At 34.2% G+C, this 27,613-nt stretch overlaps 1 long non-coding RNA gene across 1 annotated transcript in view; it reads left to right on the plus strand.

The window, feature by feature from the left end:
• The window catches only part of LOC111719045, a 39,360-nt gene extending 27,819 nt beyond the window's left edge, over positions 1-11,541 (plus strand). The window contains exon 3 of the long non-coding RNA XR_002769353.2: positions 10,897-11,541. This is a non-coding gene — a long non-coding RNA (uncharacterized LOC111719045). The remainder of the gene's footprint in view (positions 1-10,896) is intronic.
• Positions 11,542-27,613: the final 16,072 nt, after the last annotated feature.

Genomic DNA, 27,613 nt, shown 5'->3' on the forward strand with positions numbered 1-27,613 from the left:
GATAATTTCTTGAAAGACGTTGTCCAGGCTTTCTTGTTCCTTATGGTTTTCAGGTGGTCCAATAATTCTCAAATTATTTCCCCTGGATCTATTTTCCAAATCAGTTGTTTTTCCACCGACATATCTTAAAATTTTCTTCTATTTTTTCATTCTTTTGATATTAGACTGATTCTTGGTGTCTCATGGAGCCATTAGCTTACACTTGTCCAATTCTTATTTATAAGGAATTATTTACTTCAGTTAGCTTTTGTACTTCCTTTTTCATCTGGCCAATTCTACTTTTAAAAGACTTATTTTCTTCAGTGGGTTTTATCCTCATTCAGTCAATTCTATTTTTAAAGGAATTGGTTTCTTCATTTTTTGAATTTTCTTTTCCAAGTTGTTTACTTTTTTTTTTTTTTTTTTTACAATTCTCTAGCATAAGTCTTATTTCTTTTCCCATTTTTCTTCTGTGTCTCTGATTTTCAAAATCCTTTTTGAATTCTTGTGAGAGAACTTTCTAGGCTCAAGACCAATTCATATTCCTGTGTGAAGCTTTATATGTAGGGTTTTTTTTTTTTTTTTGACATTGTCATCTTTTGTGTTTGTATTTTGATTTTCCCTGCTGCCATAGTAACTTTCTATTGTCAGGGCTCTTTTATTGTTTGTTTTTTGTTTTTTGCTCATTAAAAAAAGCTGAGTTGTACTCTTGAGGTACAGAGGACACTATATGAACCTTCTTTCACTGGGGTCCAGGGACTTGGCTAACAACTTTCTTCACTGGGGCCTATGGGACTGGTGGCTTGCCCTCCACACTAAGGTAGCATGGTCTAGTTGTGCCTTTTGTCCCTGAGTTCTGAGGTTGACAGTTTGCTTGCTGCATTGGGCCTAGAGGCCTTACAGCTGGCCTGCTGTGACCCTGGCATGCTGAGCCAAAACTATGGGTTTTGGTTGCTGATCTGTGATGTGGTTAAAGACCTCCTGCTGGGTTGCTTGGACACCACCTGTGTTGGGCTGTGCACCCTTTTACCCAAGTGATACAGAACTTTCCTGAAGTCCTTTTAAGTTATCTTAGATTGGGAAATTGTTTCACTTCATCTTTTTTGTAGATTCTGTCACTCCAAAATTCTTTTAGAAGCTTGGTGTAATATTATTTTTATGGGAAACTGGGGAGAGCTCAGACAATGTCTGGTTTATCATCAAAAAACAAAACAAAACAAAACAAAACATTTTCACCTCTCTTCAACCCCAATGGAAGTTATCAAATCAACAAATATTTGAATATCTACAAGATACTGTGTTTGACAAAATAACATGAACCTATGTGGCCACATGCCCAGGACTTCAAAAAAAAAAAAATCCATGAATAAGTTCAAAAAGCATTTACTGAATTATCTGTCTCACTTTTAATCTCCTTTGTTATATTCTCATAGTTCAACCTTGTAGGAAAGCTGCAATTTTTCCATAAGCAATATATATATACATACATTATATATATATATATATATATATATATATATATATATATATTTTTTTTTTTTTACTAATGACCCAAAATTTGGAAGGCTATGAAGGCAAGTAGGAATAAATTGGGAAAGCTAATGAAACTTTAGGAAGTCCAGACATATTCTGGCCCTTTCAGCTTCCTTACTTCATAGTATGAATAATCCTCAATTGCGATTTACCTGAGCCTGAGCACCATGAATATGCAGGATTTTATTTTCAGATCTCCAATGAGAATAAAAAAGAATTCAGAACTACTTGATAATTAATTACACATGGTTGGCTAGTATGATTGATAATGTAGGAGAAAGATCAATGGCAGAAGAATATTTATTTTAGTAATAATGAAAGATATCCTACATTTTTGTTTTGCCAGTTGATAGTATCACTTTCTTCAAGGTGTCTCTGAAAAGTAGAATTCCTAGTTGATTCTATGATGGGGTATATATGATTTTTATGATTGTAAAATTTTAAACTGCTTAAAGGCTTCTCTGCTTAGACCATAAGATAGAAGACTACTGCTTACTTAAAAAGGTTATGCGAGCTAGCATCCAATTTAGGAGCCCATGACCACATGACTCCATCACCTAGATTGGGCAGTTTTCTCAAGGCCAGAGACCCAGTTGAGTAATTCAAAGACATCATCTGGGGAAGCTCCTCATAGCAAAAAGGCTTAAGAAATGGTCACCATGACTGGGAAGGAAAGGAATGTAGACTATGGGTGAATTCCTTTATTCTTCACTTTGTCTTTCGGTTATTGAATTAGGATTTTTATTTATTTAGTTTTTTTGAGTGGTAAGGTACTTAAAAATATCAGTTTAAAGTGAATGAAGCTGAATTGATCTTTGAAGTTTTTTTTTTTCTCTTTATCTTGGTGAATAAGTAAGAATAGCCTGAGTCTTTTATATAAACATAATTAGATTGGTAGTAAATATAAGGCCTTAGGGATTTTGAGCCTTTCTTTTTTTTTAGTAATTGAATTTTATTTTTTTACTTAAAAATTTCTCTCTTCTCATCACTTCAGGCCTATTGGGAAAAAAACATGTAATAAATATGTATAATAAAATAAAATAAATTCTCACATTTTTTATGTTAAAAAAGTCTTATACTGAGAAGGATTTCCACATATTTGGATGACATGACCTTTGGGATTTGACAATCAGAGTCAAATACCCCAGATCATAAGGTGACATTTTCTCAGGATCACTTTTTGTATTTACTCTCTGCTAATATTTCCAATATCCCCTCTCCATTTCTGCTGGAATTACATCATGAATGTAAGCTCTGGTAACCAATTGCTATCACCTTGAAATAATTTTTCAAAAATAGACTTCCTGCTTTGAACACATAATTGGAAGATTTTGTTTTTGTTCAGAATTAGTAAAAATAGCTTATTCTAAGAGACTAATATCCGGTCACTGATTAATAAATTAGTCTGTTGCTATGGAATGCACAACCTCTCATCTGTCCTTGAATACCTTGGCTCAGTATAAAAGCCCAGTACAAATCTTAGTAAGAATAATGATTGCTTGTCATGTAAGTCAGGTATTTACCAAGAGATATGGAACATAATCTTATTTTCATTCCCTTTTACCTATGCTATTTTTATACCTTTATGTTGTACCTTCTATTACTCAGTGCTTCTCAAGGTTCTTGTCAGGTGTGTATATGTTAGTGTATATGTGTGTGGTTGATGAGAAGGTCTAACTTGTTTAAGAAAACTGCTATACTGAAATTCCTTTTATAGCTCATTTTATAGATGAGGAAATTGAGGCAAACGGGTGAATCTCCTTGCGCAGGGTCACACAGCTAGTAAATGTCTGGGGCCAGATTTGAATTCAGGAAAATGAGTCTTCCTAACTTACAAGAACCAACACTCTATTCACTATGCTATCTAGCTAGCCATCTAGAGAAGGTTATTCTTACTTTAATAGATAAATACATTTGTGATCTCATCAGAGTGTGCACTGTTTCAATTCTTGCCTATTTCTTCTTTTAACTCAATAATGTATCCATCCAACATACTGCCTAGGTCCTGTGATATTTCACACGTGCTTCACTCAGACTTCCTGTTATATTTTTCTATATGACTGCTACAGACCTATATCAACTGTATATCTCTTTGGTGATATCTTTTAAAATACTCTTTGTCTTTCGTTCATCATTAGGCTTATCTCAGGTATCTTTCCAGAGCCTTTTGGGTGATCTATAGAATTCCATGATTTGTAAGCATATAGAAGAATTAGAATAACTTTGCTTTTTTGATTTGAACTTGTGACTTTATAGGGTTTAGAGAACTTCTAGTATGGAAATTCCCTCTCTGATACATTTGGACAATTCTTTATAATTTATAATCTCAGAGAAATATGGGGGCATTGAGGAGTTAATCAACTTGCTCTGAGTCACATAGCTAATATGTCAGAAGTAGATCTTGGACCAAAATTTTTTTGATTCCTGGGCTGGCCTTTCAGTCACTATTCTATGCTGTCATTCACCAGAAAAAATGTAGATATTAAAAATGGATTTTGTTTTTAGGAGGAAGCTTGGGATTGCTGACAATTTTGCATAATTTTCTAAATATAATCCAGTCTGTCCTCTTCTTCCCATTCAATTATGGGTCTGGTTTGTTGTCTATCTGCAGTGAGAGTTCAAGAGATAAGTGCTTACATAGGATTTCTATGCAATTGGAGAGCATTGTCTGGTTATATGTGAGCAGGTCTTCATTAGTCACTTTTCTCTACAGAGTTCTGAGAAAAATTAGGCTACCTATCAGGAGTTCCCTCTGATCAATTCTACTCCACCAAATATATTGAAGGTCATTCCTCATTATTTTTTTTTTTTTAAATCCAATCTCAGAAGTAGTGACAAAAAAAGTTAATAAAATGAAAGTTATAAATGCATACCAGGAGAACAATATTGAACAAGGATATGCATTAGAAACAACTTGAGGTTTTCAGCTAAACAAAATTTCCTTGTTTAAATTCTCTAACATGGGTCCACTAAAATAAAATCAAAGAAAATCTCTTGGTTATTTTGTTCATAGATGCCCAGGAAGTGACATCAATAGCCTGAACATTTAGTTCCCTCAGCATATAAAGTGTCAAGGATAGTTGTAGTACCTTAAAAAAAATTTTATTGATGTTCTTTATTTTTTACTTTATCAGTTCCTCCCTAGCATTCCTTTCCTTTCCCCTTCCAGAGGGGATCTTTTCCCTACTACCTATATAAGAAATAGTAATATTTAAAATAATCAGTATAATGGATAAAAACTTTAAAAAATATCTGAAAATATGGGCAATGTACAATATTTGTGGACCTTCCCCTTCTGCCAAGAGCTGGGGTTGGAGTTTTTTCTCATAGTTCTTTTGAGCCATGCTTATTTTTATTTTTAAAAATAATTTCGTAACATCCATTTTTTATTATTTTGTGGTTATTGTTCTTTCCATTTACATCATTATCATCATGGTACGCATTGTGGTATTTTTTTTTTTTTTTCTTTTTTGGCTCTGCTTATTTCATCCTGAATCAATTCATGTGGATCTTTCCAAGCTTCTTTGTCTTTATCACATTGATCATTTCTGACAGCACGGTAATCTCCTTTTTTTTTCTTTCTTAAGTTCAAACTTCTACTCATGCCCTTGATTCTATTCCCTCTCATTTCTTCTAGGAGATTACTCCTTTGATGATGATCCCTGCCCCTTTCCTCCTCTGTAATTTCTAATCGTTTTTATCCACAGACTTTTCCCTGCTGTTTAAAAATATGTTCAGATATTCTCTGTCCTTTAAAAAAGACCCTAAAACATCCCCTAAAATCCATGCTGTACATTTCATGGCTAAGTTCCTTCAAGGAGCAATCATTATCTTCATTTCTTCTCTTCTCATTTACTTCTAATCCTTTTATAATCTGATTTTCTGTTTCACCCCTTACCCCAAATCACCCTCTCCAAAGTTAGTAATGCTATTTTAATTGAAAACTCTAATGACTTTTTCTTGTTCTCCATGTTTTAAAAAATTATTATTTTTAGAGGCAATCAAGATTAAATGCCTTGCTCAGAGTCACCCAATGTCTGAAGCGGGATTTGAACCCTGATGTTCCTGACTCCAAGGCTGGTGTTTTAACCACTATGCTGCTCATCTCTCTCTGGTTTCCAGACTTTTTAACCTCATTATAAATTCAATATAAACAATGAAGAAACTTATTTAATTAACTTTGAGACTAGAGTTCAAAACCCTATACAAAAACATCAAAACTTGTCTTTGGGGAAATGATGCAATGTAAATAAAAACCAACTTGAAAGGGGAGGAAGAAAACCTTTTCAATTGGCTGGTAGAGCAGGAGGAATGTTTTCAGGTCCTTCCAAAAGAATAAGGGCCTGTGTCATTGGGGTCATAGGAGTTGGGGGACATACTCCTGGGTTTGGGGAATGTACATTTGGGACTTGGGGTTAATCCCTGTAATCAGAGGATGAACCTCTTTAATGGAGAACCACTAGAGTTCAGTAGTGAACCCCAAGTGCTTGAGCATGTATTCCTAGAGCCTGAGGATGAACCCCATGTGCTAAAGATTTTGATTGGTTTATTCCAAGATTATGTTTTTAAGATAATTTGGCTTAATTGAGTCTCACACTAAGTTTTTATATAGTCACAATTTCCTTTGCCTCTTCTATTTTCAATTCAAGAAAAGACACCCTTATTTGTTTTATGCTGCAGACACAAAACTAATAAATAATATTACACATTCCTTGTTCCCTGTGCTTATTATTTCTTTAGGAATCTGAAATCCAAATATCATAGCCTATATAGATTTGTTTCAGATTTTTGTAGTGCTCTAAAGGCGGCACCATGGATCGAATGCTAGGTGTGAAATCAGGAAGACCTGAGTTCAAATGTGGCCTCAGACATTTACTATCTATTTGACCCTGAGTAACCACTTTATCCTGTTTGCCTCAGTTTCCTCATCTGTCAAATGAACAGAAAAAGAAAATGTCAAATTCCTCCATCATCTTCTCCAAGAAAACCTCAAATGAGGAGACAGTCAGACATGGCTGAACAAGAAAATTAAAAAAAATACTCTCATGAATACCTTCTCTTTCATCCTTATGGGGTAGGACTAATTATCCTCATTACGTAGATGAGGAAACTGGAATGTAGAGGATTTAAGTGGTTTGTCTAAAAATGCTTAATAAGCAATTGTCAGAGAGGGTATTCAGAACACAGCAATCCTAGATCAGTATTTTTTATATCATGCTGCTTCTTTTTAAAGGTTTGCAATAAAGAATATTTAGCAAAATCATGAATCATCTTTCTGTTTATACCCTCAATATCCCAATTCATAAGATCACAAATATAGAATTGGAAGAGATCTTAGAAATTATCTAGCTTAATCTCCTGGTTTTATAAATGAGAAAACAGCTCTAAAGAAGTAAAGTGGTTTATCCAGCGTTACACAAAATATAGTAACAGAGTCAGATTTCAAACTTAGTTTGGATGAATGAATAAACAGGTATTTATTAAAAATCTATTTTTTGCCAGGCACTGGATAGGTACATGCAAAAATTAGACTTCCTGACCTCAAGAAGCTTATGTTCTAAATGGGACACAAAGTATGTAGAGAAGGAAGGGTCAGGGAGCTTTGGTGTATGGGTTATTATGAGTCATAAAGTAGTAAACTGTCACATCATTTGAAGTGGTTTGATGGCCATTCCCAAAGTGAGAACAACAGATAGAAAGCATATACACATATATGTATATATATATATAGAGAGAGAGAGAGAGAGCAAGGCTACCAAAGTAAGTTAGACAGTAAAATATTAATTAGGCCCTGATTTCCTATTATGATCTGAGCCCTGATAAATGGAATGAACTTGGTAACTTCATTAGCTCCTCCACAGGACAGTATCAAATTTTAGTGAATTGACTGTCTACAGGTAGAGTTCAGTCTTTGGAATGCTATAACTGTTTCAAAGAGTCAAAGAAATAGTACAACAAAGGGCTGCAGACTGGCCTACTTGAAATCTTAATGATGAGCAGCTTACTGCTTCAGCATATTGTATAAAATGCTTTTGCTTTCTAAATTTGCCTCATTATTCAAGGAAAACATCTGAATAAAGTTTTTTTTTCCTTTTAACAACGTAGGAGGCTAAAAAATGCTATCCAGTTTCTTTGAAAGTTATTTCTCCTTATTTGGAGAGGATGGATCCAAGATGGCAAAAAGAACCATCCAAATTTTCTCTTAAAACAATGCTAAATCAATCATCTAAACAGAGTGACAGAACTCCCCCAAAATGGAGTGAAACAATTTTCAAGCTTAAGATAATTTCAGGAAAGATCTATCTCACTTGGGTGAAAGGGGAGATCAGCCCAGGGCAGGTACGGTGTGGGCAATTTAGCAAATGACTCTTAGCTGCAGTAAATATCAGCAGTTGAGGCTCTTTGATCCAGGCGCAGCAAATCAGTGGCACAGCAGACCAATTGTAAGGCCTCCAGACTCAGTGCAAAAGGCAAATTTTGAGCTCTGGAATGCAAGCACAACAGGGATAACTGGGCCAATCCAGCACAGTTGCCAGTATCTCAGGTCCCAGAATGGAAAACCAGTGATGAGGTCTCTGTACTTCAGCAAAAGAAGCATGGGACACTGTTCTCTGTATCCCAAGAACAGAGCTCACATTTTATTTTATTTTTTTGCTGAGGCAATTGGGGTTAAGTGACTTGCCCAGGGTCACACAGCTAGGAAGTGTGAAGTGTCTGAGACCATATTTGATCTCAGGTTTTGCTGACTTCAGGGCTGGTGCTCTATCCATTCCACCACCTCGCTGCCCCCTAGAGCCCACATTTAAAAAAAAATGTTTAAAAAACAAACAGAAAAGAGCCCTGACCATAGAAAGTTATTATGGCAACAGGGATTAGAACACAACTATAGCAAAATGCCTACATGTGAAGCTTCACAGGTGAATATAAATTGGTTTTAGGCTCAAAAAGTTCTCTCGGAATATCTCAAAAAGAATTTTTAAAAATTAGGTAAGAGAGATAGAAAAAAATGGAGAAAATAAATGAGAGATATGCAGTAGAATTATTAAAAAAAGAGTCAATAGCCCTGGAAAAAAGAAGCACAAAAAATGAAGAAAACAACTCCTTAAAAAAAAATTGAATTGATGAAATGGGGAAAAAAAAATCTATTGAAGAAAGAAATAAGGAAATTTGGAAGAAAGGTATGTTTGGAAGGAAAAAAGCTCTGTTTTGTATATGTTGAGTTTGAGGAGACTCTGAGGAACATTTAGCTTGAAATTTTAGTTGTTAGTGATGAGGGATTTTGAAGCTCTGGGAGAACCTGGGGTTGTATATATGAATTGCTGATTCATCTATATAGAGATGACCTGTGGAAGCTGATGGGTGTAGATATAGAAAAGAGCCTTAGGGGACACCTATATTTAGGAGGTGTGATAGGGGTTATAAGTCTGCAAAGGCATTGGGAAGAAGCAGTCAGGTAGAAGTAGAACTAGACAGAAAGTATCAAGGAAGAGTGGATGTTCAACAAGATCAAATGGAGAGAGGTAAGAAGAATGAAGACCAATAAAACTCCAACAGATTTTCAGTTAAGAGATGATTGATAAAATTCCAAATCAAATGACTCACAACACAGAGGACTAGACATTATTTTGTCCTTATTACTTTTCAAATCTTTCCAACATTGGAATGTACAAGAGATAAAACTATGCTAGCTATCTCTACTAAAATACTGAGAACATTAATGAATTATTAAGAGAAAGGATTAATCTCTTATTCTTTTAAATTTTCTTTTCAACATTCATTTAAAAAATGTGAATTCCAAATTTCCTTTCTCTTTCTTCACCCTGCTCATTGAGAAGGCATTGATATGAGCTACACATATGTAGTCAAGCAAAACATATTTCCATATTAGTCTTGTTGTAAAAGAAAACATACACCAAAACAACAACAAAACCCTAAGAAATTAATTTCTTTAATGAAGAAAATTAAAAAGGTATGCTTTGATCTGTATTTGGACTCCATCAGTTCTTTCTTTGTGGATGTATAACATTTTTTCATAATAATTCCTTCAGGGTTTTCTTGGATCATTGTATTGCTGAGAACAGCTAAATAATTCAACAGTTTATCATTTTGCAATATTGCTGTTACTATGTGCAATGTTTTTCTGATTCTACTCATTTTTAAGTCTTTCCAGGTTTTTCTGAAAGCATCTTTCTCATCATTTCTTATAGCTCAATAGAATTCCATCACAATCATATATCATAATTTCTTTAGCCATTCCTATATTGGTGGGCATTTTCTCAATTTTTAATTCTTTGCCACCAGATAAGAGCTGTTATAAATATTTTTACATATATATATATATTCTTTCTATTTTTCTTTTCTTAATCTCTTTTGAGTTATAGACCCAGTAATGGTATTGCTATTTCAAAGGATGTATATGGTTTTTATAAGCCTCTGACTCTCTAACTTCTAATGTGATCACTCAGCACTACCTCATCAATCACAATAATCTGATTGGTCTATATCCTGAAACTCAGGAGTTTGTACCTAAACTCCACTCTGCTCTTGTGCCACAGAATTTGGGAAATGCTTTCTGGGTCTAGCAAGAGTGCTCAACCAAAGGACTAAGAAAGAGGACCAAGGAAGAGTATCAATTGGTGCACAGGGTTCTACCAGACTTTAGTGAAAAGCAATTGACATCCAAATTAGGCTAGTTCTATTTATTCCATAATTTATCTCTTCCCACATTTGAGGCAGAGATGAAAGCCAATGAAAAATTAATTCCCCAGTATAGGAAGAATTTTGCGGGCTAGAACTTTAAAAAGTCATTATCAAAAAGGGAGTCAGAAAGTAAATGATAAATACAAAACTATTTGTATAAACTATTTGTATGAAACTATTAGGAAGGGGTTATTAAGCCTAAGAACTTATTTATTTAGTTGCTTATGGAATGAAGTTGATAACCACAAAACCAAATTAAAAATAGAAACATCTTTCATATTTGTGTCCTATTGTACTAACTTAAATGTTTTAGCATTAATCTATTAATAGATATAACATTGAAATGATAAAACTTTTATTCACTTGTTTTGTTTATAGAAATTTGTTATGAAAGGAAAAAGGAGGAACATGGTTATGATAAGATCAAGACTGTCTTTTCAAGGCAATAGACTTTTCAGACATAAATTATAACAGGGGAAAAATTCTCTTAGCTTTGTTTGATTACACAGCAAACAACCAATCATATAGAAAAGTTCCACTTTATTTTCAGGATGTCATGGCCAGGCTCAGAATTTTTCAAGGGGGAAAATTTCCAATTCAGAAAGGAAATAATGCAATGTGGAAACTGAGTTAAGAGGATCTTATCTTTGTCTGCACTAAAGATTGTTTTTTCAACTTTTCCAGGCACAGACGTCCACCTGTAGCAGTTCTCTTCTGCATTCCTTTCGGACAGGACATACATAGCATTCGTCTTGGATGGTGGACTATTGACTTCATGGCAATTCAGACAATCATACTTGAAATAAAAATTCAAAATAATATCAAATTACAATCCCAAGAGATTTTACCTTAAATAACAATTTCATTAATTGTAGCTTAAGGTTATGATATTATTTTTCTCATGTTGTAATAACAGACAACAATGAGGACATATGACATCTTATTCCTCCTTCATTTACATATTATGAATAATCATATTCTGAAGTCTCAGATATACATTGAATATGGGAAAGTTGATTTAAAACTCCAGAAAAATGCTGACTACAGTTAAGTCTTTAATCTGTATTGTCTATTAATCTTGAAGCAAAAATGAAATCTTTGAATCTATGATCTATTGTTACTGCATGTCATTTATTAACAGGTAGAGTTTCATATTTTTCTCAAGTAATAGCCAAATAATCTACCAGGTAAATTCACTCTGTACTGTAAATAAATTTGTAAGTTTTTACACTTTGACTGGGAGTGGTCCTCCTTTTTCAAACTTCAGTACTTTACAATTTTACTGTATGCTGTCAGCAGGACTGATAAAATCTTTTGACTCTGCCTGAATAGAAATGCCTAAAACATCACAAATAAGAACAATTTAAGAGGTAATAGTAAATTATTCTTTTTATCCACTTTAAAGCAAAATATATGCAATATAATACTTGACAGTTTTTCAGACATTTTGATCACATTCATTAATAGCTCAATTCATAATCTAACAGTATCCAGATTAAAAGAGAAGTTAATTTTAAAACAGCATTTCTGATATAATTGTTTTGCAAATTTTATAACACAAGAAAAAATTAACACAATAATAACATATACAATATCATGTATTTAAAACATGAAACAAAATTCATTATGAGTCAGATGATTTCAATTCAGTTGAATGAATTTCCCTATTATCTTATATGAAAAATCATTTTTTGATCACTTTTGACATTCTATACTGATTACATTCAAGACCAACATAGAGTACTTACCTTCACTGACACATAATGCTTACAGTGTGCCAGGCATTATAGTACTTTACTAAGTACTTTACAATTATTATGTAATTTGATCTTCACAACCTCCCTGGGAGATAGGTACTATTATCTACAACTGCAATAAATAGGTGAAGTAACTTGCTTTAAGTCACACAATTGATATATTTCTGAACGTGAATCTGAACTCTGTTTTTCTGATTCAAACTTTTTTTTTTTTTTTTTTTTTAAGATAATTGGAGTTAAGTGACTGGGTTTACGGTCCCATGAATTTCTGAGGCTGGTTTTGAACTCATGTTTTCCTGGAGTCAGAAAGACCTGAATATAAAGCTAACCTCAGATACTTCAAGGTATGTGACTCTGGGCAAGTTCCTTAATCCTGTTTGCCTCAGTTTCCACATCTATAAAATGAGCTGGAGAAGAAAATGTCAAACTACTTCAGTATCTTTCCAAGAAAATCCCCAGTGGGGTTGGGGTTGAGTTGAACATGATTGAAACCATGGAACAACAGCAAAAATATCTCAGATTTCTTTTTAACTTTCTCCTCTGAGTAATTTTAAATTTCTAAAATAATTTTTGTCATAATTCTTAGGCATAAGCTCATGACACTTGGGTTTTCTTCTTTAATGAATTAAATAGTTTGAGAACATTGCTTGATATATCAGATTTTTAATTAAATATCAATCTACCATTTCTGGAAAGTTAGGACAAAATACATATTTCCAAGTCTTTCTAAAGCAGTGCTTTCATAAAAATCAATTGTAGAGTAAGTGGATGAAAAGTTGCCATATCCCTTTTCTTTGAAATTTTTACACCTGTCTCATCTTCTGTTACCTACAAAATAAAAGTATTTTGTTGTAAATAGTTGTATATTTGTTGAACGCAGATACTGAGCCAAAATTAGTTATACTTATTTAGTAATCTGGATAAACAATTTGGCACTCTAGAAACTCTAAAGATTTAGAAAATTTTCATCACTACTGTGGAAACTTTGAGAGATTATAAGGAATTCAGAAAACATTATGATATTTTGAAGTACAGTAATTAATATTTTACTCTACTCTGACCACTCTTAAATTCCTTAGAGATATTATACCCCAATTTCAAATCCAATTAAAATCATGTCTATTACTAAATTAACCCACGGATACTCAAATCTAGATGTAAAACGATATATTCTCTTGATGCCAATTAATTAACCAAACATGCAAAAATATATGAAAAAAATTATTAATGCAACAGTTTGGATATTATGCCTCAAAGGTTTTTGAGATGCTCTGATGCTAGGAGGATGGCAAATCAAGTAAATTCTTTGCTTCATGTAGGAAGCCTCACTAGAAAGATTTTGCTATGTGTGAAGGTCTCAGGCATTGTGAAAAATGATCTTTTGAAAGCATATGGAGTTATAATTAGGTGGTATTGTGTGTAGAGGCTTGAATAGGTTTAGCACCATAAAGAACTGTACTAACTAAATGGAGCTGACAATGGGTTGCTGTGGTGTATTTCTTGCCTGTATTGGGCCCTTTTCTGTGTTATCATTGCTTTTAAAGAAAAAAACAAATCTTCTGCACTTGAAGATGAAAGGGCTCTCTTCTCATCTACTGTAGCTATGCCTGATAGAATCCCAGGACTGTTCTACTTTTCCATTCAGTGTGCATGAGACTACTTAACTTATGTTTCCAGTCTCTAGCACGAAGGCGTTTTTGGCATTTTTCCAGTGTCTTTGATGGCTGTATAATGTCCCACAGCAGGAGTTGTGCTTTTATCTACAGCTCAGTCACTTTTCTTCATGCTATCCTAGAGGATTATCTTCTGCCACTGGCAACGGACCTTGAATTTCTTTTCCTTCAATAAAAGGATTTGTTTTAAGATGCTATTGCAGGTTATGCTGTAATTAATTGCAAATCTTAGGAAGCGGGGATAAGTATGAGACTAGATATACTGATAAAAATGATCTTTTGAGCCTGTGAAGAGAAGACTTTGGTTTTCATGATGTGAAGAATACACATTTCACATCAGTTTGTATTAAAATTCTCACAGCCCAATTCTATGGATTCCTGTTGAGGGCCTTGAATGCCAGGCTCAGGAGTTTAATTTCTTATTCTATAATCAGTGGGGAGCCATTGAAGATATTTGAGCATGAGCATGACATCATCAGAATTGTACATTTAGAAGATTATTTGGACAGTTGTATGAAGCAAGGATTAGAAAAGAAGGAAGAATCAAAGGCTTGAAGACCAATTATTAGAATAATTGAAACAAGGACAAGGACTTGAACCAGGAGAATGGCAGTGAGAATGGAAGAGAGCATTTGAATATGAGATATTAAGATAAAATTGACAGGATGAAATATGAGGAGACATGGGTGATTTAAGTGTCAATGATAATTGTTTGGTGTAGTTCAAAAGAACACTCAATTTGGAGTCAGATGATCTTGGTTCAGATTCTAGTTATAGTGCACTCCATGCTCCCTGAGGTTCTTTTCAGGACTATAAATTCGGATGATTCTGGGGTGATAGATAGCTAGGACAGAAGATGGGAGTAAGGAAGGAGAAATTCCATTCTGGGCATTATTGATTTGATGTCAGTGGAACATCCAGACAGAGATTTCTTTATAACCCGGGGGAATTTTTTCCTATTTAAAATTTCCACAGGTCTGAGTTATTCAGAATGGAGACAAAGTAGAACTGATTTTGGAACATTTCTCTACCATAAAAAGACTGCCCGGTGGTGGTTTTATTTCATTTTGGGATAGAGAATATCATAACAGGGAGATGGCTGTAATTTATGGTCTTTTGGGGATTTGTAAGCAGTGTCAGTCAATAAACATTTACTACATGATTACCATGTGCCAGGTACTGTGCTAAACACTGGAGATACAAAGAGGGGCAAAAGACAGTTTTGATGTACTACCAGCAAAGCTGAAGGATGGAATGATTGCAGGACCATAAAAGGTTAACCAACTGCAAGAGAAGGGAAAACCATGTCCCAACTGGAGCTTGCTGCAGACTGAAAACTATAGTGAATCTTACTTAATTGTTGGAGTAGATGACTCTTTCCTTCCATACTTTTATGTTTCTGAGGAACACTATAAAAGTTCTTCCTCTCCCTCCATTCTCTTTAAGCTATAGGATTACAGGAGGAATCTTCCAGCACAGAAATGAGGGTGGGGAGTAGAAAAGGAATGAAAGACATGTAATCTCTATTTTGTTAGGGAAGTTAGTATGTCTTTTTAAACCTTCATTTGAATTTCATATACATTGAAATTGCAAGGATCCATATGTCGCATGTCTGGATAATTTTGGGACAGAGGAGAGAGAAACTGAGAATTTGAAATCTTCCAAATGTTGGGGAGGTGGAGCCAAGATAATTGTAGCAGTTACTATTTTTGTTAATAATCAATCATCCCTTAAACTTTAAACCCCCGAAACAGTAGCATGAGCTAGGAAGAGAAGCCATTTTGCCACATATAAAGGGCAAATATGTCTGATCACAATTAGGGAAACTATTCACATTTTAAATGTTTTGTAGTAGCTGTTTAGCTTAGGTAGCGTAACACCCTCCTCAAACTGTGTTATTTTAAGACAGTTTAAAATGATGTATTTATTAATATTTTTACTCAATGCTCATACTGCAGTGGAAAGAACACTGGCTCAGAAGCCAAAGAATCTAAATTAAAATTCCACTTTTGACCCATATATATGTATAATCTTGAATAAGAAATTTAATTTTCCTGGGCTTCAGTTCCTTATTTGTAAAATGCCTCTAGAAACCTCAAAGTTAACATATCCAAAATAGAACTTAATATCTTTTCTCCCAAATCCATACCTTCAACAATTTTTTTCATTCTTTTACTTTTATCACATCCTCAGTGTTATCCATGATTTCTCATGCTACCTCATTCCACTGAAGCAATCAACAATCTCCTTCTTTGTTCTTACAATTATCCACCTTAATTCAGATATCCACCACCTTGTCATTGGGCTACTTGCTGGTTTTCTAGTTGAATGTAGATATACCTGCTTCAAGTCTACCTGCATTTCAATCTATCCTTTGAATAGCTAGCCAAATGATTGTTGTATGATGTTGGTTTGATCTCTCTTACCAACCTCATTCAATAAACTCATTCAGTCATTTTAGTCATGTTTGATTCTTTGTGACGCTGGGGTTTTCTTCACCGACACTGGAGTGATTTGCCATTTCTTTCTCTGGCTCATTTTGCAGATAAGGAAATTGAGGTAATCAAAGTTAAATGACTTGTGTAGGTCACATAGCTAATAAGTGCCTGAGGCCAGATTTGAACTCAGCCAGATGAGTCAATCTGATTGTAGGCTTGGCGCTCTATCCCCTGCACTACCCAGCTGTCTTACCTATTTAATAAAAGTAGAAATTTGGAACAAAGACTTGAAGGTGAAAAAATGGCTTATGTGTTTTCATTCAGATGTCTTTTGTTTTTGATTTTCTTCCCCTTCTACCCTTCTACTTCACTTCCCCCAGGAACCCAAGAATCTTATTTAGCATTTGTTTTGATTTCCCAGTGCCTTGTATATGTAGGGGCTTAATAGATTATTGATGATTGATACTTTCTAGATAGTATTATTTTCAAAAAAATTAGTTTTATTTTTTTTAAGTTAAAAACATTTATTTTCTTTCCCTCCACACCCGTATTAGAGAAAAGAAAAAAAAAAAGACTAATACTGGTGGGGAAATTTTTCTCCTATTCCCTATACACTAGTGAACTCTATTAAATCTTTTTAAAAATAAATTTTATTTGATTCTTTTATTTCACTATAGTTTCTCCTAAGATCTCTCCTTTCTCCTAGAGAACCATATAATATTCCATATAATAACAGGATAACATGTGTGAAGACATATGAAACTCCAGAAAGAATTCAACTTCTTCATTCTAAGAATAGAAGAAAGGCCAATTTGGTTGGGGTTCCAAAGACAAATGAAATAAATACCTGTGGCTTCTACTTTTCTGGCTAATTGCATTTATTCCAAAAAAGCTTGGCCTCTGGAGGTTGAGTTTCCTTCTGGTAAGAAAATCCCCTATAAATGTAAGGCCTGAGGCACTGACAAATTCTTCTTAAAATGAGAAAAGCAACTGATCATTTCCCTTATTTTGTTATTAGATGTGTGAAAATCTTGAATTTCCATTATTAAAAGAGCTTGGATTGCAAGCTAAGAGAGAGCTGGTACACTTGCCAAAGACACAATTCCACAACTACATGTTTGGCAATATCTAGTAGGGATCATTAGATCAGAGCTTGGAATTAGCCAGGAGATGTGTCAATCTGGATTCTTTAATTTTTTCATTTCTCATAGATATTCTTTATTTTATTATTATAGCTTTTTATTGATAAAACATATGCATGGGTAATTTTTCAATATTGATCCTTGCAAAACCTTCTGTTCCAGCTTTTCCCCTCCTTCCACCCCACCCCATATTCTAGATGGCAAGTAATCCCATACATGTTAAATATGTTAAAGTGTATGTTAAATACTATATATATATGTATACATATATACATATATATAATATACACACATACATATACACATACATATTTATACAATTATCTTGTTGCACAAAAAAAATCAGATTTAAAAAGAAGGTAAAAATAACCTGGGAAGAAAAACAAAAATGCAAGCAAACAATAACAGAAAGAGTGTAAATGCTATGTTCATAGTCCATATGTATTTCCCAGTGTTCTTTTGCTGGGTGTAGCTGGTTCTGTTCAATACTGATCAATTGGAACTGATTTCTCATAGATATTCTTGCTACCAAATCTATCAATTTTTGTATTCACGGTTCTTTCTATCTTCTGATATTGCTATCTCCCTGGGATTGACCCTTACCACTTAAAAGACTAGGAAAGTAGCCTTAGGGTTGATTTCTTTGCTTCAAGTATCTTATCTCCCACATACCATTCTATCTTCCACTTAGCTATCAAGGCAATCTCTCTAAAATGTAGGTTTTAACCATAACATACCTTTTCCATCTCTATTCATTTGATACCAATGATTCCCTATTACTTCCAGTATGAAATATAGAAATCCTGCTTGGCTTTTAAAACTTTTTTAATTGGACTCCTTCCTGCTTTTTCAGTCTCCTTATACTTCATTCTCTTACCTTAAGATGCTCTATGATCCAGTGATACCTACCTTCTTCCTGTTCCACATGGAAGACATTACAGCTTCCATTTTCATTGGCTGACTTCTACACCTGGGATTTCCTCCCTTCTCACATTCACTCCTGGCTTCCTTTAAATCTCAGCTAAAAATCTCACCTTCTGTAAGAAGTTTTTCCCACTTCTAATTAATGCTAGTACTTGCTCTCTGAGATTATTTTCAATTTATCATACATATATATGTATACATGACATATATATACACTTATATAATCTCTCTCTAATCTATATATTTAAATGCAATCTCTTTATATAATTTAATGAGAAAGATAATGTACAATCATTTATTCACAAACAAGATAGATACATATATAACATATATTATTGTTATTAGATTATAAGGTCTTTGAAGACAGGGGTATTTATTATTATTATTATTTTTTGATATTTCTGTCTAGCCCTTAGCTCAGTGCCTGACACATAGGGTGTTTAAAAATGTTTGTTGACTTGACTTGATCACCCACAAAGATGATTGGATCAATCCTGGGATGAGATTGTTCTTGAGAAAAGCTTAATTCTATACATGATAGTGGGAAATGGCGCCAATAATGACATCATCACAAGACATAGTAGTCTTGAAGCATCGGATACTTGAGCTGCCTCTCTAAAACATGGTGCAGGAATCCCATGTTCTCTGTGTGTAGCCCTTAAAGTAGGCCCTTGAACACATGTATTTCTAACATGTATGTCCTTCATATGTTCATGCTGGCCACACATATAATATTAATGCCTTCTTTATCTTTTTTATCTTTCCTCCTTTCTGCATCCACTTTCCTATACACCCACACCCACACACATACACACATTCACACATAGTGTGAAAGTGCTACTTTAGTTTATGATTGGGGAGAATGTTTTATTGTTGTTTTTGTTACTATACTATTTATTTAGATAGCTAAATTTACAAGTATAGGGAATACCTGGCACTAATCTTCCTTCTTTCTTTCTTTAAGTTGGTTCACTTACTCAAACTGTATTAAATTGACATGTTGAAGAATTCCCAGGAATATGCACACTACTACCAATAACTCAGTATTCTAAAGGTAACCCTGATGGGAAAATTCCTTTCATATTTATTTGTTGTTGTTTGTCCTTCTTTCTTAAAGAGGAACATATCATCAAAGAGGTGTTGCCATGATACGCAAATAAATTTTAAATTAATTAAATTTTAAGAATTTATTTAATTAAAAAAATATCATCATAGTTTCTCCTAGAATTTCTCTTTCTTCCCCCACTCCCTGTCCATATCATGTATCAAATAATCAAATGTCTTAACTGGAAACATTTACTAAGCTTAATGTAAAGGAATAATAATAATAATAATAATAATACTGCCATAATCTTTCAACTGTAAGCATGGGACATACTCTTCAACTAAAGTACAACATGTTTATTGGGGAACTTAACCACAAATTTACTCCCTATTCAGGGAGGAATAAGTAAACTTTACCTAATTAACTCACAACTCTATACTAGAGATGTAAGCCAGGGATTGTGGGTTCGAGTCCCACCAGAGTTGCCATTTCCTATACAACACATCAGGACTAGCACAAAGAGTGGGTGGGGGCCATTCTTTCTCCAAGCATATATATTAATAGAGTATGGTCCAATTACTATTTAGCCTCATGTGCTTGGAACCTCAGTGCATCAACTCAAACTTCAGCCCATTACAATGCTGATGTCTCTTATTTTGTCCAGGAACAGTTTACATAATAACTCATTAATAGATAAGACTTTTCCTTCACTGACTGTTCTGTTTGGACTCTTTTGTTGCACTCTTTTGTTGGACAATTTCTTGTTGGACAAGGCTGCTTCCCCATGTTTGTACCACTGAAATTGTTCTCCTATGTGATCAAGGTAGTACTATCCTCTTTCAGTGAAAAAAAAAAAAAAACACAATAACCCGTAAGTCTGGAATCTACAGTGTTTTTCCAGATGTGCTCACTTGGATGGCATTTGATAGGTTATCACCTCTCAGGAAGCAGATAGCAGTAAAAGCTCTAAGGTTTCTTCTCAGATTCAACCAGAGATCTCTCCTGAGATCAGCTCAGCTTTGAGCTCCAGAATTCACCTTCTGTAATAGTCCAAAGTGTTTCTTTGGTTTCTCCAATGGGTTACCTCTTTCCTATCTCATGCTGATAAACAAAATCCTCAGGTCTTCCAACCAAGCCACAACTGGGTAATATATATTTATTTATTCTATAATTACCAAACAGTTCTAGGAATCAGTCCCTTTACCTTTTCTTCTGTGGACTGACTGCTGTCTCAGTATCCATAAAGGACCCATCTATATATAAGATTTATTTTATGAGTTTGAGATCAAGTTGAAGTTGCTTGAGAGGTCAAGAGGCAGGGAAAAATTTTTTTTATGAGGGTGTACAAGCTTGGTCCTGAGACCAAAACACCAAAACAAATTGTTTTGTGGGCTTTGTCTGGTGGATGAATCTCAATCCCAATTAAAATTCCACATAGTTGGGAGTGAAGGGACTTGATTGTCTATAATTTCATGGAATTTTTTCCATGGTGAATAGAGTAGAAAGATTTCTGAGATATTGGAAACTCTTGGTAGCGCAATATAGCCTCATGGATATAGAACCCCATTGGGATTGCCAATGTAGTACAAACTGGGTGGAATAAAGGAAGAATTGGAATTGATTCCGAAGTACTGTGATGGTCATGCATGGGCTGTGAAGGTTTGGGATCTGAAATGGGATAGAACCTACTGGAGCAAGACTAATTGGCACTGGTCACTGCTGTGAAATTTCAGTGAATTCCAAAGCCACAATCCTTTCTCTGATTTTTCTTGTCATATATTGGGCACCGAAGGTTGTCAGTGGGAGAATCAGAGAAAAGTAAGTGACTCATTTAAAATTACCTTAATATGTTTCAATAAATCGTGTGTCCATTAAATGTAAAGTGTCTAAGTTTTATAAAGAAACTCAACCAGTCAAAAGTGGGAGGTGCTTTTAATGAGACTTAAGGGCAGAAATAAGAGACTTCTCAGTTTCAGGTATTTTAGAGCATATCCAGCCATACTCCTAGATCTCTGGTAAAATGCTCTCTTATTTTAACTAATTGTGTTCTCTGGTTGATTAGCACAAGTACATATTTATGGAGACTGATGAATTTATGATGGATCTTTAGAAAGCCTATTACCTGGGACACCTTTCTGGGGGGCTTCACATGTAAAGGAGGAGTACAAAACACTTATATATGATGCCCAGAACAGGAAAAAAATTCTCTAGATGTGGAAAGTGTAGAATAGCAAGCAGTGATATTACTTTTCCCTTCTGGGTATTTTTTCTCTCTTAATACAGGCAAAGCTTGTATTAGATTTTTTGAGATTTTGTGTCACACTGTTTGCTCATATTGAATTAAAGTCCACTAATAACCATAATTTTTTTTGGCACAAAATTTTGTCTAGCTATCTCATAGACACAAAACAGATTTTTGGACAATTTAAGGGAATCAGCTTCAAAATACTTAACCTTGTTTTCAAAACTCATTTTCTATTACACGCCTACACATTACTTTACACTATAGAAAAGCTTGACAGCTTGTCTCCCTCAAGTGTACCATGATCTGACTGCTCCCTTATGTAGTTCCTATAGTTCCTTACAACTGGCTTATATTAATAAGTGTTTTGCATTTTATCATTGTATGCACATGTATCTTATTTCTCTCACTAGATTATAAATTCTTAAGGACAGAGACAATGTTTTGGACTTCTTTCTGTTTCTTAGAACACCTAGCATAGTATGGTGTGGGCTTATTAAAGATTCACTGAATGAATTGAGGAATTAATATAAGACAATATAACAATTGTAGAAGATATTCAGTTTAGTCAATGAAAGTGTGAATAAGGTAGAATACTTTTAATTGCACATCTCCAATTCAGTATCCAAATGCTAGATGACAGATTCAGCAAATGATTTAGTGATTAAGACTATAAAGATTTATTTTGCAGCAATATATCCTTTTCATATCACTGTCAAAACCCAGCGAGATCATTATCTTCTCTTGACTTCTCATTCAGGAAAGTCTTTTATAAGCTGAGGCCCATGAGGAAGCTTTTTGTCCTTCTTGAGTCCTATTTTATTTTGGGTTGAATGACAGATATTGCCTGTGGATGTTAAATGAAAGAGAACAGCAAAATAGCAGTATTCTTATCTATAATTTTATCGAGGGGGTTTGAAAAATTAGAGGTTTTAGCTGTAAATAAATTCTTTGCTATGTAAATATTACTATCTAACCATTTATTTTTTAATGAATTAGGTACATTTGTTAGATCATTAATATTGTTGGACATATCAATTTTAATTTTAAAGTATTTATTAAATATTAAATTATTTCAATGTTAAAGGGTAGAAAATGAAATTATACATAATAAAATTTAAATCAAATTAAATAAATACAACATATGCTAATACAATTGGAGTATTTTTATTTAGTTGATATTTTTGTCTGAACCTAGGATTTCATCAATGTGGGGAGCTAGTAGTAAGAAAACACCCTACCAAGGCAGGTATATGATGCAATTCTAATTAATAATCTTAGAAAGTTGCTTGGGAGTTGGGAGTATTGTTGAGAGGATGAGTATTTTCCTAACAAAGCCAGTATATTAGAGGCAAGACCTGAACCAAGATAGTTTTAACTCAAAGGTCAACCTCTATGTGGCTTTTATATGATGCATTGCCTTTAAAAAAATTAATAGACATTTTTATTTAATTTACAAAGTTTCACATATAACATCAAATTCTAAGAGAAGTAACACTAGAAACATTTAAAAAAATAAAAAAATCTCTTTAATAACTTCAAAAATCATCAGTTACATCAAGTGGGAATTTTGAAGTAAGTTATCCAGAATGAAGTGAAAAATGTGTTGGACGTAGATTTGGCAAAGAAACTACTGTTTCTGTCTATATGATGACTTGAAGATGGGTGCCATATTGTACATACACTTTACTTGTGACAATGACTAAAGTTATCCCTGTCTTAGAAACCCTTGCAACAAGTTCCACAATCACGTATTAAATTTCTAATTCTACTGACAAATAAAATCTATTAAATTAGAGATGAACTTTTCAGTAAATTAATGAAATAATTTTCTGAAATATTTGAACCATAGCAAGTTGTGCTCAGATTTTATGACATTCCTAAATTTCTCTCCATATGGGTAGACATAGCCTGCATATGCCTGGTAATGCATGCATCACCACATAATGACTAATGAGGCAAGGTAAAGAAATCGAAAATCTTTTCATTCCCTCAACATGCAGCTGGTGTGTGATGCCAGATGTAAAATCATTGGTGTACTTGCCAAGTTCCCAGGATCATATCATGATTTATTTAAACACACACATTCAAGAATAGGTCACCCTTTAGAAAATGAGCAGTTTCAAAGAGAGTGGCCAATTGATGACTATAAAATATCTTATTAATAACATATTGAATATGTGTGAAATATGAAATTATCATTTACATTTTCCTTTCTTTGTAAGTTGCAATACTCCTCTGAATAAAAAGCTAATGACTCTAGTTTCTAATCCCTCAAATTAAGCAGAATTACTTTATAATGAGGCACATAAAATCACTAGAGCTATAATTGAAAAATCTTTGGTATTTTGAAATAAATGCTACAGATGCCTATCTAAAGTGAATAGTAAATTGCACTTCTCCTTTAATACTCTCCCCTTTGGTACTTTAGTAAAAAACAGAATACATTATAAAGGCTAAAGCATAAGTTTTTTGGGGGGAGGTTCATTGCCATTCTTTGCACCTATAAGGACACAGGACAAGGTAGGGGCTAAAGAAGTCATAGGATCATAGATCTTAGTGTTCCCAGAAGGGATTTTAGTTTAATTCCCTAATGAGTAATTCCCAGAAATATCTGGGGGTGTTACATGATTCCCAGATGAGTAAGCTCAGGCTTAGAGGAGCTAAATGGTTAAAGCCCTGGAACCAGAGTGAGGAAGATTCACTTTCATAAGTTCAAATGTGGCCTCTAACAGTTATTAGCTGTATGATGCTGGGCAAGTTACTTAACCTTGTTTGCCTCAGTTTTCTACTCTGTAGAATGATCTGGAGAAGGAAATGACAAACCAGCCCAGTATCTTTGCCAAGAAAAGCCCAAATGTGGTCATGAAGTGTTGGACACGACAGACAATGACTGAACAACAGTCACAAAATTCAGGCTCAGAGAGATTACTAGAAACTTTCACAAGATTATACAGATATTAAATGATAGAATTAGGGTTTGAATCTGGATCCTAGTGACTCTCAGTTCAACACTCATGGCTTTTCAAGAGGGTTTGTCCCAAGGAAACCCACATGTACTTCTAGAAGGAATAATTTCAGGGTATTTTCCATGGAACTGTCCTACCTTCAGTCTCTGTGGGGACTTTGTTCTTGTAAAAACATTGGGAAAGTCTTTTCCTTATTTTCAGCACCTCACATGACTTCTTTGTCATTCACTTAAAATCAATTCTCAGTCACTGGTGCTAATATTATCAATGGGCAATACAAAACAAAATGGGCAAAGCCAAAAAAAAAAAAAAAAAAAAACCAAACCAAAAAACAAACCAATAAAGCAGAGCAGAGTGGCATTTATGGGATGTTATTTTATTATTTTGAAAAACCATTTTATCTAGAGCAGTGGTTCTCAAATTTTTGTTTTCAGTATCTTTATCCTATTAAAAATTATTGAGGATCTCTCCAAAGAGTTTTTGTTTATCTGGATTATATTTATAGACATTTACAATATTGGAAATAAAAACTATTTTTGAATTTGTAGACCCTCTAAAAGGGTTTCAGAGATCCCCAGGATTCTCTAGACCAGGGGTCCTCAAACTTTTTAAATAGGGGGCCAGTTCACTATCCCTCAGACTGTTGGAGGGCCGGACTATAGTAAAAACAAAAACTTTGTTTTGTGGGCCTTTAAATAAAAAATTTCAGAACCCTGGGTGAGGGGGATAATCGTCCTCAGCTGCTGCATCTGGCGGTCGTAGTTTCAGGACCCCTGCTCTAGACTATACTTTGAGAACCACTGATCTAGAGTTTTAGCCTCTCAGGCTGCTACTGTCTTTTTCTGCAAATTGCTCTGAAGATCCAGAATGAGGAGATTTATAGACCTGGCAGAAGAGAAAGGGAATCAATGACCAGGGCAAGAAGAATTGTCCATAACCCTAGTCATGCCAGATGAGAGAATGGCTATTACTTTTGTTCTTCAGAGATGAACAACTGGTGTCTCCCACACAACAGAATTGAGACTCATTGTAGAAGAGTCTCCCAGTTATGTTTTAGAGGAATAGGGTAGAGATTTACTTAGATACATCATGTTACCTCATCATCTCTGATATTGTCCACCAAGAGGTACCAATGGGATTAAATGAGAGATGGAATTCCGTTCTTGTTATGAAGTAGGTAATAGTGAGGTATGTGAATAGGGGACTGGGGTGGGAGAATGAATTAACAAACAGTAAGAAGGTACATTATCAGAGTTGAGGCAACCTATTAGAGGAAAAATAGATCTAGAAAACAATTTTTTTTCCGTCCCCTGGGCCACCTTACATATTATACCATTTGAGACAATGAGGTAGAAACTTCTTTGTTCCTTTGGTAGAACCATGATTTTATCAATGTGATTAGTCCTTCTATTGTATTAATGAAATTCAAAATTTCTTTGTAGCTTCCAAACTTGTTTAGGTCTTTTTAAAAATCCTCCTTAGAATATCTGCCAAACACAATGGAGCCTTTCCTCTAATTCTTTTACTTTTTCTGATGTACCAGTATACTATCTGAATTGTCTGTCATCTTGTTATATTGCTACATGACTAGCCTTTTTTATGGCCACACATGTCCTAGATTAAATCTGTTATACTCTTCTTTGCTTACAAGTAATGTGCTATATCCTTTTTTCACCATTAACTATATGTCCTTCCATTGCCTTTAGGCCTTCTGTCATTTGACTCTCTTTGAGTCTAGTATTCCCTATAGGATTAGAGGAGGGAGAGATGAATTATGAAGACATCTTGAAAGTTTTCTCTTGGCCATTTTTGACATTTAAAGTGTTTTCAATCAAAGCACAAGACCTAATTAATATTGATATACACTTCCAAGAGAAAAATAGATTTTGCTAATTACACAGGCAATTTTTTTTTGTTTTCAGCAGTAAAAATAATCATTTAATTGTACCCAGAAGCAAGAAGTTTCTTTGTTACAGCACTTTTTCTTAAAAAGTCTTTCAAATGACACAAGAAACCTGAAGTCTAAGAGCTTTTGCAATTATGAAAAGTCCCATGGCCCACTTCTTAAACAAATCAGGTTCAACATGCCATCCAAAGCTTAGGAATTAGTGCTGCTTTTTTAGAATCTGCAAATGCTATAAATCCTTTTCTTTCCTTTCAGTCCACACACACACACATTAAGATGTTACTGTGTAAATGTTGCTAGTGAAAAATAATGATATTTTTGGTCATAACTTTTGTTATTGGATCACTAAATTCTAAGGAGGAAGATGCATCTCTTTGATTTAATAATAATAGCTTACCTTTATATCATGGGAAAATATGAAGTTTGGCTTAAGTTAGCCAAGATCAGACAAGGTAAAAATGGGAGTAAGGAAGACAGTAGAGAGAAAAAGAAAATAATTGCTAGAAATGCTTTTATGGGTAAAATACTTTTTACTTTTTTGAGGTACTATATTAGCATGTAAACATAGTATATTCACACAGTTTTGTTGTGATGAAATTTTGTATAACCTCTTAAAATCCATGAGAGGCTCTATGTTCATGTACATTAGTATTAATCCTAAGGGCTGACCCTGAAGGGTCAGTTTCTAGGTTTTGCTCATTTTTCCCCACTCTGTAATTTTACTCCAGCAAGAATAAAGGTTAGGATTGTATTGAGGTTTCTCTCAAAGGGAAATGACAGAGTCCTCAATTCCCACACAGGCACTTAGTGATGAGAATAATTCATTGTAGACCATGAATAAATACAAAACCAGAAAGTACAAAATCAGTTAGCTTAGTCCTTGATGTGAAAGCAGTTTATGGATTACTGAGTAAGTACTCTGCATTAATCCCAGATGTATGCTGTCCAAAACAATAGCCAGGAGTCATTTGCAAGTTCTAGATCTTCCCCATTCAGTCTTCCAGTTGTAGGGGTCATATTTATATTCTTTTTTCTCTTCTCCAAGAACATGTTGTTGAGTAAATCTTATTACCTCATTCCCAAATTCTCATAGTAGGTAAATTCTTGAACTTGATATTATGTATGGATAAATGGGTAAAGTTCACTTGACAAAGTTCACATTCTATTTAAGGAGAAATATAGCCTGAGTCCTGACATGACTACACAAGTGAGGGACATCTTCACCATGGTCTCTATCTGCTACTGCTTTTCAGATTCTTTTGTGTGTTCCCTCGTCAGACTAGAAACTCCTTGAGGTCAGGAATT

Source organism: Sarcophilus harrisii, chromosome 1 (assembly GCF_902635505.1).
Source record: "Sarcophilus harrisii chromosome 1, mSarHar1.11, whole genome shotgun sequence".
NCBI classification, from domain to species: Eukaryota; Metazoa; Chordata; class Mammalia; order Dasyuromorphia; family Dasyuridae; genus Sarcophilus; species Sarcophilus harrisii.